The sequence below is a fragment of the Eptatretus burgeri genome, chromosome 14 (genome assembly GCF_056783735.1).
Source record: "Eptatretus burgeri isolate ZD-2024b chromosome 14, Ebu_testis_v1, whole genome shotgun sequence".
NCBI lineage: Eukaryota > Metazoa > Chordata > Myxini > Myxiniformes > Myxinidae > Eptatretus > Eptatretus burgeri.
Window position 1 is genome coordinate 607,521 of NC_140974.1, and position 14,836 is coordinate 622,356.

The window sequence follows — 14,836 nt, forward strand, 5'->3', positions numbered from 1 at the left end:
CATAAACCTCATTCTCGCAAAAGTTTTTTTTTACCGTGGTCATGTCGCATTGGCAGCTGCAAGCAGTAGGATTTCTGCCCAGGTTCTTCAAGGTGGACAAACAACCCATTCCACATTTTAAATTCCACTCAAACTGTCAGGCACAGAAACACCAATGTGTGCAAAAAAACGTGGCTCAGCTTTGGCATCCCTCCTTCAGAAGTGTGAAGTCATCTTCTGGGATTAAGCTACAATGTCACACCGACTGGCAGTGGAAGCTCTAGACTGAATGCTGAAGGACATCCTCAAGATCGAGCAGCAACCTCATGGGTGGGATTTTGTTGGTGTTATCAGGAGATTTCCACCAAACTCTTCCTGTTTCGTCTTCTTGCATATGGCAGCTTGGCTGTCGGGTAGCTATCATTTTGTTGGAGTGTGACTATGCTGCTGATGCTGTGCCTCTACACCAGTACACTGGCACTCATTTCGTCGACCTCAGAAGGACGACAGGCTGTCAACCCCACCTTGTGTTAATTCAGTGGAAAACGGGATTCAAACTCAGGACCCTAACATCCTAAGCCAGCTTCTTGTGTGTGTGGTGGTGCAAAAGCCAAGGAGATTGATGCTTTCCTCAAATATTCACATCTTTGGAAGCATTTGACAACTCTTTGTCTGACAACAAACATGCAGTCATTCCTTCACAGTGAATTTGTTCACGCAATGCTCCTTCACGCAATGCAGATCAATTTGCAAAGCGGCTGTTGATGATTAGAGGTAGCCATGTGCAAAACATTAGCGACATATTTCATCAGTATACCACAGAATTTGGGGAGCATTGCGTCTTCAAACAAAGATCTTCAGTCGAGGATGTTTCCAAACTTACTGCAAAACGAAAAACATATAGAGTGGCTGTGTGAGCATTCAATACTTGGTCCACACAATGATTCAGTAAAAACCATCAACTGGGAACTTCTACAGACCTTCCCAGGGCAACCCACTTCACATGATAACGATGACTGATGATGAACCAGTGATGTAACCCTCAGAGTTCCTGAAAAGTTTCGAGCCTGCAGGAATGCCACCTCACCATCTCCTTCTGAAAATAGGAGTGCCCATCATGCTGTTACACAACCTTGACCCACCAAAGCTTTGCAATGGAACTCGACTATTGATCAAACAGTTCCTGCCAAATTACCGAAATATCACCATCGTCACTGGACCAAACAAGGGAGAGCAAGATATGATTCCCAAGGACACTGATCATCCAATCAGACACAGGCTTGCTTTTTAACTTTTGGCGAATTCAGTTTCTGGTCAGACTCTGCTTTGCTGTGACTGCAAGCAAATCTCAAGGACAAAGTCTCAAGATTGTCGGCGTACGATTCACACGTGGCCAGCTGTATGGCAGATAACAGAGTGGGGAGCCCCAAGGGATGACGTATTCAAAAAATCTAACCCCTTATCGCCATTCTAATGAAAAAAAAAACTCGCAATATTGTTTACCAGGAAGTTCTTTGTGACATGAAGTCAGTTGCACTTTATCCTCTCTCAACATTGCAGTCCGTCATTTTCATTGCGTTACACGTTCCTTTTGACTTTGCTGATCTATTTACCAAATGGTTACGTGTGTGTGTGTGTGTGTGTGTGTGTGTGTGTGTGTGTGTGTGTGTGTGTGTGTGTGTGTGTGTGTGTGTGTGTGTGTGTGTGTGTGTGTGTGTGTGTGTGTGTGTGTGTGTGTGTGTGTGTGTGTGTGTGTGTGTGTGTGTGTGTGTGTGTGTGTGTGTGTTCTTATTCACCAGCCACACCATCTGACACATGGGGCTCTAAATTGGCATCAAGTGTGTCTATTCCTTTCTGATAGTTTTGCACTTTGAACTTCCAACACCAAAAGCCTCCCACAACCCCACCAAATTTTCATCCTCACCACCAAACTCAGGTTCACCTGGGTGACCAGGTATCTCTCCCACTCCACTTTCCACCCCCACTCATCTCACCAACCAATGTAGAATGGGTATTTCAGCGAGATGAACACAAAGAGAACATCCCTTTCGACTATACTGAAGGATGATTTGCTTCATTATAGTGGAAGCGCTACACCTCATGCCACTGCACCCAAAACGGCATCAAGGAAAAAATTGAAACTTACCCTTTGGAGCCTTTTAGAGTTAAGAACCCTTTGCAGGAAGCGCTGCACCGAAAAAGCACTGCACCTCGTGCCACGAACATGCATGTGAGCATGGACACAGTCCCGTGCGGTGAAGGTAATCAGATCGGCCCGAAGGATTAATGACCACAGACCGACCGAATGTGCCCAATCAAACAATGCACGAATGGAGCGAAAACAGAGAGGGACACCGCCGGACCAGGGGATGAAGGGACAGCCACGGGGCCGAAGGCAAGAATGATGGGGGTGAAGGAGGGATTGTCGAAATGATGTTTGGTGAAGGGGATTACTGTTGGATTGAGAAAGGCAGAGAGGGGAAAGGAAGACATCACACCAAGGAAACACAAACGAACCAATGCATGTCACCCGAACAACCCTTTGACAAGAGGCCAAGGACAATCTACACAAAGACTAATGAAACTAGAAGGGCACTCGGTAGAGCGCATACCTCTGCCCCGTAATGCCTGATCCACGAGAACTTATCTGGTCCAACACATTTTTGAGAGATCGTGCTGTATATCGTTTTTGAGCCCAATCTCTCAATGGTGAAGAATCACTTTAAAAATTCTAGTAGTTGGATCCGGAATCAGATCTTCACCAAAATCGAATCAATTCATCGTGGTCACACACTCAACTCGTCCACCAAGTTTCGGCCGAATCAGTCCACAACTTTTTGAGATATTGTGCTATATATCGGTTTAGCCCGATCTCTCAATGGTGAAGAATCACTTGAAAAATTCTCGAAGTCGGATCCGGATCCGGATCGTCACCAAAATCTAATCAGTTTGTCCTTGTCACACACCAAACCTGTCCACGAAATGTCATCCGGATCCGTCCACAACTTTTTGAGATATCCTGTACACAGACAAACAAACAAACAGACAGAAAAGAGTGAAAACAACCTCCTTCATCTTCATCGGCGGAGGTAATAACTGATTCTCTGGTCTCCTACGCGTTCATTATGCCCTCCCCCCTCCCCCGGGGTAAGTTTCCAAAACCATACCAAGATTTTAATACCTCTGGTCGAAGTGCTTTACCATGTATTGCTGATAAACTCAGATCAGGTACCTCCTGACTATATACATTTATATTTTTATCTTACCAAAACGAAGTTTTTGCAAGATATGTTAGTCAGCTTGTATGTTTTTTTTTTATTGATTGATTTATTTTTTTGTATGTCTGTAATCACGTATCGATCACTCTGCAGAGCACAATCATCATTGGAAATTTTTGTAACTTCGCATATCAGAGTCCTATCGAGGTCCCTTTCAGCGCATAAAATTTTCAAGGTCAAGGTCAAAGGTCAAGGTCACTTTGTCGCAAATCAGGGGAGTCGACGAAACCCTTATTTTTTGAGTAATTTTGATCGGATCGTCTTCAAACTTCATGGGAATATAGTTCATGGTCTGGCGCTCAGCTGATTAATTTTTGGTGGCGATCGGCCTTGACCTTCATGGTTAGCGCTGGAGGTCGAAAATTTTTGACCCCAAGGTCAAATTTTGAAATCTTAGGTACCATATCGTGTAATACCTCAAATTGAACACCTCGATGAGTGTTTTCTAGAATTGTCAAGCTTGAGACATTATGACGTCATTTGGTGACGTTATGAGGAAAACGCATATTTTTCATGGTTACTCTGTAGAACGATTCTCATCGGAATCTCTCGTAGGCAGATATTCCTCAAGGAGTTGTTCCTGGTGGATAGCAGCTCTGTTCACCTCAGTGTGACCTTAAAGAAGTCACACGTGGTCACCTTTTGGCAAGATACGGGTCACCCTGGGGGTGACATTGGTTTGTTTATTTTATTGTCATTCTTTTTGTGAAGTCAAGACTCATGGAAAATCTACAACACTGAATGGATCAGGATGCAACAGAACAAAGGGAACAGTAGAAAGAGGGGGGAAGCACCAACAGCAGGGATGAAAGACAAAATAGAGGGAGACTTGGACAAATAAGGAATGTAGGGAGGAACGAGGGATTGGGTAGGATGCACGGCGTGGACAAAATGGATACAGAAGCAAACTCTAAGGAAGGAAAAATTGGAAATCTGATGGGGGGGTATTGGTGAGTGTGCACTTGTGATTTGCATTTGTTTTTCTGACATATTTCATCCGCAGGTTTCTTCTTCAATAGCAACCGCAGGTTTTCCTCCCTTCTTATTGGGTCGGCCAGTGGTAACGGTTGTGGCCGAAGTCTTTCACGGACCTGCTCGCTAGCCCTGATGTTTGATTGGCATGAATTTAGACTTGTTCAGGTCACCTTGACATCTCGTCGCAAAAGACATGACGGGATCTTTAACATCCACCCACACCCTCAGCACAGCCACATGGTCCTCGAGCTTTCTGTCCTTTGCATGGACTGCATACACATTTATGCACCACCCCAGGAGCAGATCCAGAATTTTTTTGAGAGGAGGGGGGGGGGATTCAGTTTCGGTTAAGTTGTTCTCATTTTGTGAAATACACCATCAAGCCTTATTCAAGTCAATGTAATCGTCGAGGAAAAACCGGTTAATCTCTCCAGAGCTAGCAGTGTTCGACCATAAATTTACTTTCTCCACAGGGAAATTTGGGAATATCAAGCTATTTGACGAAAAGGCCTCAGGCCTGTCACTCACTGATTCGAAAGAAAAGCTGAAGATTTTGGAATCTTTGCGACCAATCTCTACAACAACAAGGGAAATACACAAAGTGTTTCCAAAACAAATCAATGAAAATATCAAACGCACAAGCACAAAATGGGGTGTGAAATGATCCCAAGCACTTAACCTAAACTCGCCATTGTGGATCATCAGATCATTAATTACAATAATAGACGATGTAGCCACTGAAACGTTGAATTACCTGGTGAAATAGTTCAGGATTGTGTTACGACCTAGCCCTTGGATAGAGGGCTCGGGGTACCGCCTATTGCTACGGAGGTCCTGATTGACGTTCTCGGGAGACCAATTCGTACCCCGTGTGCGGTCGCGTTGTACAAGCAGTCAGATGCGACCGAGCAACGTTAACATCCTAATGCTGGTGCCAATTGACACACCACACTCTTAAACACACAGCATCGTATGCAAATCCAAGGATGCAATACAAAATTCAAACCAGAGGAACAAAATAATATTTGCCAAGATATAAAGAAAATGATGTGCAAAGAAGAAAGGTGGGGGGGGGGGAGAAGAAGAAGGAGTCAGGCCTGTTTGAGTTGATGTTCCAACGGCCTCACCCCAGCCACAGGCCACAAGGCTGACATTTCACCACCACCCCTCCCTCTCTATGGATGGGTTCTCAAACTTCGTCAACGAACGAACCGGAGCAATTCCTGCAACACCTTGAAGCCACACGTTGTTTCAGGTCGGCTTAGGTGGCACTCAGGAGGAGGAAACACTTCTGCTCCCCCTCCGACCAACGTGTCTCAGTGAGGATCTCCTCTGCCTGCAGCGTCTTCAACACATACGGTGCCTCCAACAGGCGGCCCTCGGAGGGATCGCTCCAATCCTCAATGAGGTCTTACAGGCCAGGTCTCTCATCACTCAGGCAACACCGGGTGTTCTACATATTCATTCCCGCCTTTTTCTCTCGCCAACTTTCCACCCGTCGCACCCGCTCACACCTTCATTTCCTCTCCACCATCCTTGTACTTTTTTTTACTTTTTCTCACCCAAAAAATCCACACAGCTATTTTTTCGCGAGACCGCGTGAGGCCTCGAAGGGGTAATATAAGGCTGAAGGATCGAAAACAAAACAATTTAAAAAAGGAAGAAAGAAACCCATCTTGAGAACCACAGCATCCACAGCAAAACCAATGCAATACACCCGCCCCGGTGAACGTCGCAATTATCCGGCGCTTTGCTGTCGGCCACGATCCCGAAAACGATGCCTTTCCCTTTGGAGCCAAAAGTAAACATTGAGTCGCAGAGATGAACACAGAACCAGCGAAGAAAAGTATCGCAGTTCGGATTAAATGCCGAGTGAAAGCAAAAGACGCGCGATTGCCGATTTTCCAATGATATCTCGCACGACGATCACGTGACATAATTGTAAGGGAGGAGGTGAGGGGGGATTCATGGTGACCCCTCCCCCGCACTCCTGGATCCGCCATTGTCATTGCCTTCTTCATGCAATGTAAGAGTTAATATTAACATTCCAATGCAAGTTGGGAAGCTCACTGGTTAATGTACACAACTCAAAGCTATCCAACAGCATCACAACCTCCAATCAATGACAGAGATAATAATTAATTATGGACCAAACTGCGATTGAGACCCGACAGGGTGAGCTTTAACTTTCCTTCAATGAATACCATAGTTCTTGTTTGTACGTTTCATGTCATGACGTCATGAAGGGATTTTTTTTCCCCATTACTTACACAATGTGTTCAATATCACCAGGTTGCTTGTTCTTCTTTTTATATCTCCACATTTGCCTAAGTTGAAAAAGATTGCAAAAAATCAATATATTGTACATGTTCTAAGATATATCATAAAGCAGGTTAAAAAAAACTGAAGATAAGGAAAGATGAAACTTGTTTACTTCAGTCGCTTCCAAAGAGATGTTTTCTTTGGTGCAGCACACCGAGGTGGCTGAATCATATCAACACCTTCTGAACCTGATATATAGTTCGTCCTTGCTCCCCTGAAAAACAACACACCTTTGAAACCCACAATTTATACGAAGGTGTGCTAAACTTTCAACAAATCTTCAATGAAACGAAAAAGGTACATGATGCACAGGAACCAGCAAGAAGGGGGGCACAAAAGGGAGAAGGGGGGCACAAAAGGGAGAGGTAAGACACGTGGTGCAGGGGAGGCCAGACGAGTAGGGCAGAGGAGAAAGGACGCGCATGGTGGGTGGGATGTGGGGGGCGGGAAGGCAGGATGAGGTGGGGCTGGTTAGGTGGGATGTGGGGGCCGGGAAGGTAGGATGAGGTGGGGCCGGTTAGGTTGGATGTGGGAGCCGGTTAGGTGGGATGTGGGGGCGGTTAGGTGGGATGTGGGGGCCGGTTAGGTGGGATGTGCGGGCCGGTTAGGTGGGATGAGGTGGGCCGGTTAGGTGGGATGTGGGGGCCGGTTAGGTGGGATGTGCGGGCCGGTTAGGTGGGATGAGTTGGGGCCGGTTAGGTGGGATGTGGGGGCCGGTTAGGTGGGATGTGAGGCCGGTTAGGTGGGATGAGGGGGGGCCAGTTAGGTGAGATGTGGGGCCGGTTTGGTGGAATGTGGGGCCGGTTAGGTGGGATGTGAGGCCGGTTAGGTGGGATGAGGTGGGGCCAGTTAGGTGAGATGTGGGGCCGGTTTGGTGGAATGTGGGGCCGGTTAGGTGGGATGTGGGGGCCGGTTAGGTGGGATGTGGGGCCGGTTAGGTGGGATGTGGGGCCGGTTAGGTGGGATGTGGGGCCGGTTAGGTGGTATGTGGGGCCGGTTAGGTGGGATGTGGGGGGCGGGAAGGCGGGACACGTGGGGTCAGGAAGGCGGGACCACATGGCTGGGGAGGTGCGGCAGGAATGGCTGTGGAAACAAAAGGGGTGCGCCATATAGATGGGACATGAGAGCCGAAGAGGTGACACGTGCTGGGGTGAGGAAACAGGCCGAGCAGGGCTCACATTACATTCTCTAGTCTGTCTTAATAACCTTGTGCCATGTTTATCATGTATGCGCATGTGAATGAATACGATTAGAGAGATAAGATTCATAGTGATTCCGAACAACCGATTTACTATAGATGTAACCTTAGTTTTGTCATTTGTGTGTGCGTGCGTGTGTCTCTTCACCTCTCTGGTGTTGTAATAAACCTTATGTTCATTAAACCTGCATGTAATTATTCGTGGTATGGAACCTCGCCATGAAGCATGAGTGAATTGGCTTTAAAAATCCGGGCACAGGCCGATTGGGAAATGTACTTATAAATAACTCTTAAAAGATTTGATTCATCAGAACGATAAATAACGATGATATCAGAACGAAGGGCGGAAGAGCTCCTTGTGAGCCAATGGCCATCCATATCTAGTACTGAACTGTGTCTGCGGACGACCTCCTGCAGATGTATTCGTTTTTATTTGGAGGTTGGTGGCAGGATTTGCACTCCGACCACTGTAAACCCTTCATTCCACAAAATATACCAAAAGCATCAAAAAAAAAAAAAATCTGGAATGTCCTATCCCGAAGAGAGGATGATCACCTGTCTCTGTTTTAATCTAAGCTCAAGTGTTTGGACATCAGTATTGCAGCACTCTCTGAGGTTTAGAGACCACATTGCGGCGAGATCATGGCTGGTAGTTACACCTACTATTGGTAGGTTACACATACTATCGCACTGATGGTTACCATGCCCAAGGAGTTGCTGTAGCTGTGTCCAATAAGCTGACTTCAATGAAAATTGAGGAAATTCCGGTCAACGAACGAATTATGAGACTTAGGATTCGTCACTCCTTGGGGGTCATTTCTCTGGTCTCTGTATATGCTCCGACTGAAGCGACTGATCTCACCGTGAAGGACGCATTGTATGCCACGTTCGAGTCTGTGGTTGATCAGTGCCCCAGGCAAGATACTCTTCTCATCTTGGGGGATTTCAATCCATTGAGTGGAACTGATAGAGATGGTTACAAGACGTCAGTGTGACCACTCCTCATTTTCATAAATGCCAAGGTGAGCCAATGAAAAAAGCCAAGAATTCACAAGGTTTCGGAAAAGCGATGATAATTGAAAACCTATATGCCAAGAAAACCTATAGAAAACCAAGATGCAAGGTGAACAACGAATAGCCAAGATCTTGTGAAAACAGCCAAGGAGTGGTCACACTGCATGACGTGTGTTGGTCCCTATGAGTCTGAAACTGTGAACCAGAATAGCACAAAGTTCCTTGACTTTGCAAGAAGTCAAATACTTAGTGTGGCTGGTTCATGGTTTCAGTGCTGACAGGCTCATCGCTGGACTTGGTATTCCAACGCTGGCAGTGTGGCAAAGGAGATTGACCATGTGCTTGTTGATGGTCGTTGGAGGGTGATCCAGAACTGCAGGATCTACCGGAGTACTCAGTTCCTCAATACTGACCACAGGCTTGTTGTAGCAACTCAAGTTTCAGCTTAAATCCAGGAGAATAGTACCATCCCAGCCTAAGCTGGATGTTGGCATGCTCAGGGAGGAGAGGGTAGAGTTTACGAACAGGCGGAGTGGAGATTTGGGGTGTCTGGGTGCTTTTAGGGATCCAGAAGAGTTATGGAGTGCCTTCAAGACCACCGTCCTTGATGTAGCCGGTGGATGTCTTGGAACTCACCGTAGGGCGAAGAAGAATTTCATCTCTCAAGGGACACTGGATACCATTGACCAGAGTCACAGGGCCAGGCTGAATGGCAGCGCTGAGCTGTTCAGGATGCTGAGGCATAAAACTGTACGTGCGCAAAGGGTGGACAAGGAGGCCTTTGTGCGAGGAATATGTGATGGGGTAGAGTATCACATGTGGTCGAGTGATTCTCATCCTGCTTGCAGGGGAATTCGTGCATTGCGTTCCTCCAAGCCCATCCCTCGGCGTACTGCAATGAGTTAGAGCGGAGGGTCGTGGGCTCTTGACAGAGGAGTCTGAAGTGAAGGTCCGCTTGTCCGATTACTTTGAGTGGCTGTACGAGGCTGATCCACCAGCTGTCAAGTTTGATGTCAGGGGTGTTACTATCCCTATTTCTGACCCTCGAATCAACTGTGATCCACCTTCATTTGTGGAAACACAGACTGCGGTGAACCGGTTGAAATTGGGCGAAGCTCCTGGGATCTGTGGCATCCATGCTGAGCTTCTCAAGGCTGGTGGAAATTATGCACTCATGTCATTGCAAGCAGTTCTGTGCTCTGTCTGGAACACAGGCATCATCCCAACTGACTAGAAGAGGGGCCTTGTTGTCCCTCTCTGGAAAGGGAAGGGTGATCGCCAAGACTGCAACAACTACCGAGGGGTGACGCTGCTCTCAGTACCGGGCAAAGTCTTTGCTCGGATAATTATTGATAGGGTTGGCCACCATCTGCTTGAGCACCAGCATCCAGAGCAGTCAGACTTTACACCATCGAGGTCAACGATTGACCATATCCTTGCTCTTCTGGTCTTCACCGAATTCAGATGAGAGTTTTAGCAGGGGCTGCTTGCAGCCATTGTTGATTTCTGCAGTCTTTGTTTCAGTGAACTGGGATGCCCTGTGGAGGATTTTTGGTCTTCGTGGGGTGCCACCAAAACTGATCAATCTGATGTCTGAACCATACTCTGGTACTGAGAGTGCTGTGAGATGTGGTGATACCATCTCTGACTTATTTCAAATTATTACTGGAGTTTGTCAGGGGTGTGCACTGGCCCCCAAATTTTTCTGCACATGTATGGACTGGATTCTGGGGAGGATGTCGGAGAGATCAAGCTGCGGTGCATGGTTTGGGAATGTCAAGATCTCTGACCTTGATTTCGCAGATGATGCAGTCATCTTTGCTGAGACTTTAGATATCCTTTTGGGGGCCCTCGAGGTGCTGAATGAGGAGTCGAAGCCACTGGGATTATGGGTTTCCTGGGTCAAAACTGAGATCCAGTCTTTCAGTGACATCTTGGATGCTGCCGTCCTGTCTGTACCTGATTGCAGCAAGGATGCTGAGGTCACGGAGAGATTAACTTACCTTGACAGTGATATTCATGTCTCTGCTGGCTGTGAGCCAGAGGTCAACAGATGTCTGTGTCAGGCCTGGTGAGTCATGGATTCACTGGGTCATGGGGTGTGGTGCTGCTGGAACCTGTGCAGGAGGACAAGAGTCTGAGTCTTCAGGTCCTTGGTGCTTCCAGTCTTGCTCTATGCATGTGAGACTTGGACTCTGAGCAGGGATATGAGATAGAGACTTAATTTCTTTGGTTCCAGGTCTCTTCGGAGAATGCTTGGCTATCACTGGTCGGACTTTGCGTTCAACGGGCCGTTGCTGAGAGACACTCAAATGAGGTTTGTTGCCTGCATAGTCGGTGAGCGTCAGCTGCAGCTGTATGGGCATGTGGCTCATTTTCCTGATGCTGATCCTGCTCACTAGATTCTCTCAGCGAGGGAGCCTCGTGAGTGGAGGAGGTCAATGGGCCTCAATATTGCAGCAGGTTGATCAGCATCTGCAGGAGATGGGGATGGGCCAGGCATCTGCCTAGGGAGTGGCCAGACAGAGGCCCCTGGAGTACCGGCAGAAAGTGGACGCAGCGACGCGCTGCTCTGGCGTATGCTCCGATACGTAACCTGACCTGACATAGGGGCTTGATTAAACCTTAAGAATATTTCTTACCTCATCTAGAACGTACTTGCGTAGAGCTTATGGGATGGCGTGTCATCCGTCCGTCAGTCAGTCCGTAAACATATGCAACTTCTTCCATGAAAACTACACACACTATTTTGATGAAACTTGACCACAACCTTCATTACCCGTTACATATCAAAGTTTGTTCACGGCATTAAAAATAAAAATCGGGCCATATGGTGGTCCTCGGGGGGTTGACCCCCAGAATAAGTATTTGCTTTCTTCTCCAAAACTGCACACACAATTCTAATGACACTTTATTACAACCCTCAACACCCGTGATGTACTAAAGATTGTGCACGCCATAAAAAATAAAATAAAATAAGATAAAAAATCGAGCCCAAAGGCAGCTGACGAGGATGGGAGTGGGGGGGGGGGAGGTTGTCCCCCAAAATAGATGTTTGCTTTTTTCTCCAAAACTACACACACAATTTCAATGATACTTCACCACAACCTTTATTCCCCATGATGTAACAAATTTGTTCACACCATTAAAAAGAAAATAAAATAAAATGAAAAATCTAATCATTCATAGTGTGACAACTTGGCAAAACAGCACAAAGTAGAATGGTACTCGGTAGAGCATACCTCTGCCAGGTGGAAGAGTTTACATTTTGTATCACACTGATGGGCTGGATCCGAACCAATATCTAATCCACTTGTTCTTGTCACCTTTCCAACTCATCCACCTTGTTTTGTCATAACTCGTCCACAACATTTTGAGATATCGTGATATATTTAGTTTTTGGTCTGATCAATCAATTTCAAAATCAGGCCTGTGTTGACCTTTGACCTAAGAATTAATCGGTAGTTGAATTCAGCGACCTGACATGAAAATGCCCTTCAAATTTCAAGTCAATCGGATGAAAATTGAGGATTTTAGAAAATTTGGCCCAATTGGCCTTTTGGGCTATTTTGGCCTTTTGGCCTATGTTTACCACAAAATTAATAGGTGGTTTAATTCAGTGACCTGATATGCAAATGCATTTCAAATTTCAAGTTAATTGGATTAAAATTGATGATTTTAGAAATTTTGCCGGTGCTGACCTTTTTGCCTATCTTGACCTTTTCGCCGATGGTGACCACAAAAAGAATTGGTGGTTGAATTCAGTGGCCTAACATGTAAATTATTTTCAAATTTCAACTCAATTGGATGAAAATTGGGGATTAAAAAAATTGGGCCCAAATTGGCCTTTTGGACTATTTTGACCATTTGGCCTATGTTTACCTCAAAATTAATAGGTGTTTGAATCCAGCGATGTGACATGAAAATACTCTTCAAATTTCAAGTCAGTCAGATGAAAATTGAGGATTTTAGAAAATTTGGCTCAAATTGGCCTATTGGCCTATGTCAATCTTTTGGCCTATGTTCACCACATAATTAGTAGGTGGTTGAATTCAGTGACCTGAAATGCAAATGCTCTTCAAATTTCAAGTTAATTGGATTAAAATTGAGGATTTTAGAAATTTGGCCTATGTTGACCTTTTGCTCAAAGTTGACCTCAAAATTAATAGGTGGTTGAGTTCAGCGACGTCATATGCAAATGGTCTTCAAATTTCAACTCAATCGGATGAAAATTGACAATTTTAGAAACAATCTGAAAATTTGGCCTATTTTAGGTTGACCAAGCTGTTTTGACCGAAGATAACCTCAAAGGTAATAAGTGGTTGAATTCAATGACCTGAAATGGAAATCCTGTTCATATTTCAAGTCAATCGGATGAAATTTGAGGATTTTCGAAAAATTGGCTCAAATTGGCCTATTGGCCGATGTAGACCTTTTTGATCGAACAAATTATACGAAACTTCAATGTGTGACCATCGTAGGGTTGGTCACATTAATCTCAGAAAATTGCAGAACATTCGGTTGAGCGATTTGGGCTGGAGGCGAGCAGACAAACAAACAAACAAACAAACGGAGGCAATCAACAAACTTGTCAAACAAGCTCGAATGAGCTAAGATCCTCGTCCTCTTAATGATGACGTCATAAAAACGAATATGACGTCATTGTGATGTATCAGGTTTGCGATAAATTATCTGTGCTAATGCCCGGCTTTATTCCCACAAACAAAATTCAAACTGCTTGCCAATTTCGTAGATAATGGTATAGGCGATTTCCATTAGCGGCGATATGACCTCAACTTTTTATCTAGGAAGAATTTCCAAAATAGGAGATGGTGACTGCCTGTGCGTGGGCTTTCTGCATATACATGGCAAGTTTCACGAAGATCCGATGAAAACTCTGGGTTGTGGAACAAAAAATGTCAAAAAATACGAATGACGTCATAAAAATTGATATGACGTCATTGTGGTGTATCATATGTGCAGTAATTCATCTCTGCTAATGCCCTGTTCGATTCCCGCAAACATAATTCAAAAAGCTTGCCTAGTTTTGGAGATGATTTTTTAGGCGATTTCCATTAGTGGAGATATTTTGACATCATAAGTTTTTTTCTACGAGGAATTTTCAAAATCGGAGATGGTTACTGTCTGCGCAGGGTATTTTTACATATATATATAGGCCAATACAAGTTTCAAGAAGTTTCGATGAAAACTGAAGGCTGTGAAACAAAAACAAAAAATGTCAAAAAATAGAAATGACGTCATAAAAATTGATATGACGTCATAGTGATGTATCATATGTGCGGTAATTCATCTCTGCTAATGCCCTGTTCGATTCCTGCAAACATAATTCAAAAAGCTTGCCTAGTTTTGGAGATGATTTTTTAGGCGATTTCCATTAGTGGAGATATTTTGACATCATAACTTTTTTTCTAGGAGGAATTTTCAAAATCGGAGATGGTTACTGTCTGCGCAGGGTATTTTTACATATATAGGCCAAGTTTCAAGAAGTTTCGATGAAAACTGAAGGCTGTGAAACAAAAACAAAAAATGGCAAAAAATAGAAATGACGTCATAAAAATTGATATGACGTCATAGTGATGTATCATATGTGCGGTAATTCATCTCTGCTAATGCCCTGTTCGATTCCCGCAAACATAATTCAAAAAGCTTGCCTAGTTTTGGAGATGATTTTTTAGGCGATTTCCATTAGTGGAGATATTTTGACATCATAACTTTTTTTCTAGGAGGAATTTTCAAAATCGGAGATGGTTACTGTCTGCGCAGGGTATTTTTACATATATAGGCCAAGTTTCAAGAAGTTTCGATGAAAACTGAAGGCTGTGAAACAAAAACAAAAAATGGCAAAAAATAGAAATGACGTCATAAAAATTGATATGACGTCATAGTGATGTATCATATGTGCGGTAATTCATCTCTGCTAATGCCCTGTTCGATTCCCGCAAACAGAATTCAAAAAGCTTGCCTAGTTTCGGAGATAATTTTTTCGGCGATTTCCATTAGCGGAGATATTTTGACGTCATAACTTTTTTCTCGGAGGAATTTTCAAAAT

The 14,836-nt window shown here is 44.8% G+C and overlaps 1 protein-coding gene across 1 annotated transcript in view; it reads right to left on the bottom strand.

Annotated features, from left to right (window-relative positions):
- Positions 1-5,757, bottom strand: part of LOC147012527 (uncharacterized) — a 202,139-nt gene extending 196,382 nt beyond the window's left edge. The window contains exon 1 of the mRNA XM_085855737.1: positions 5,360-5,757. The gene's annotated coding sequence lies outside the window, so the exon portion shown is untranslated. The remainder of the gene's footprint in view (positions 1-5,359) is intronic.
- Positions 5,758-14,836: the final 9,079 nt, after the last annotated feature.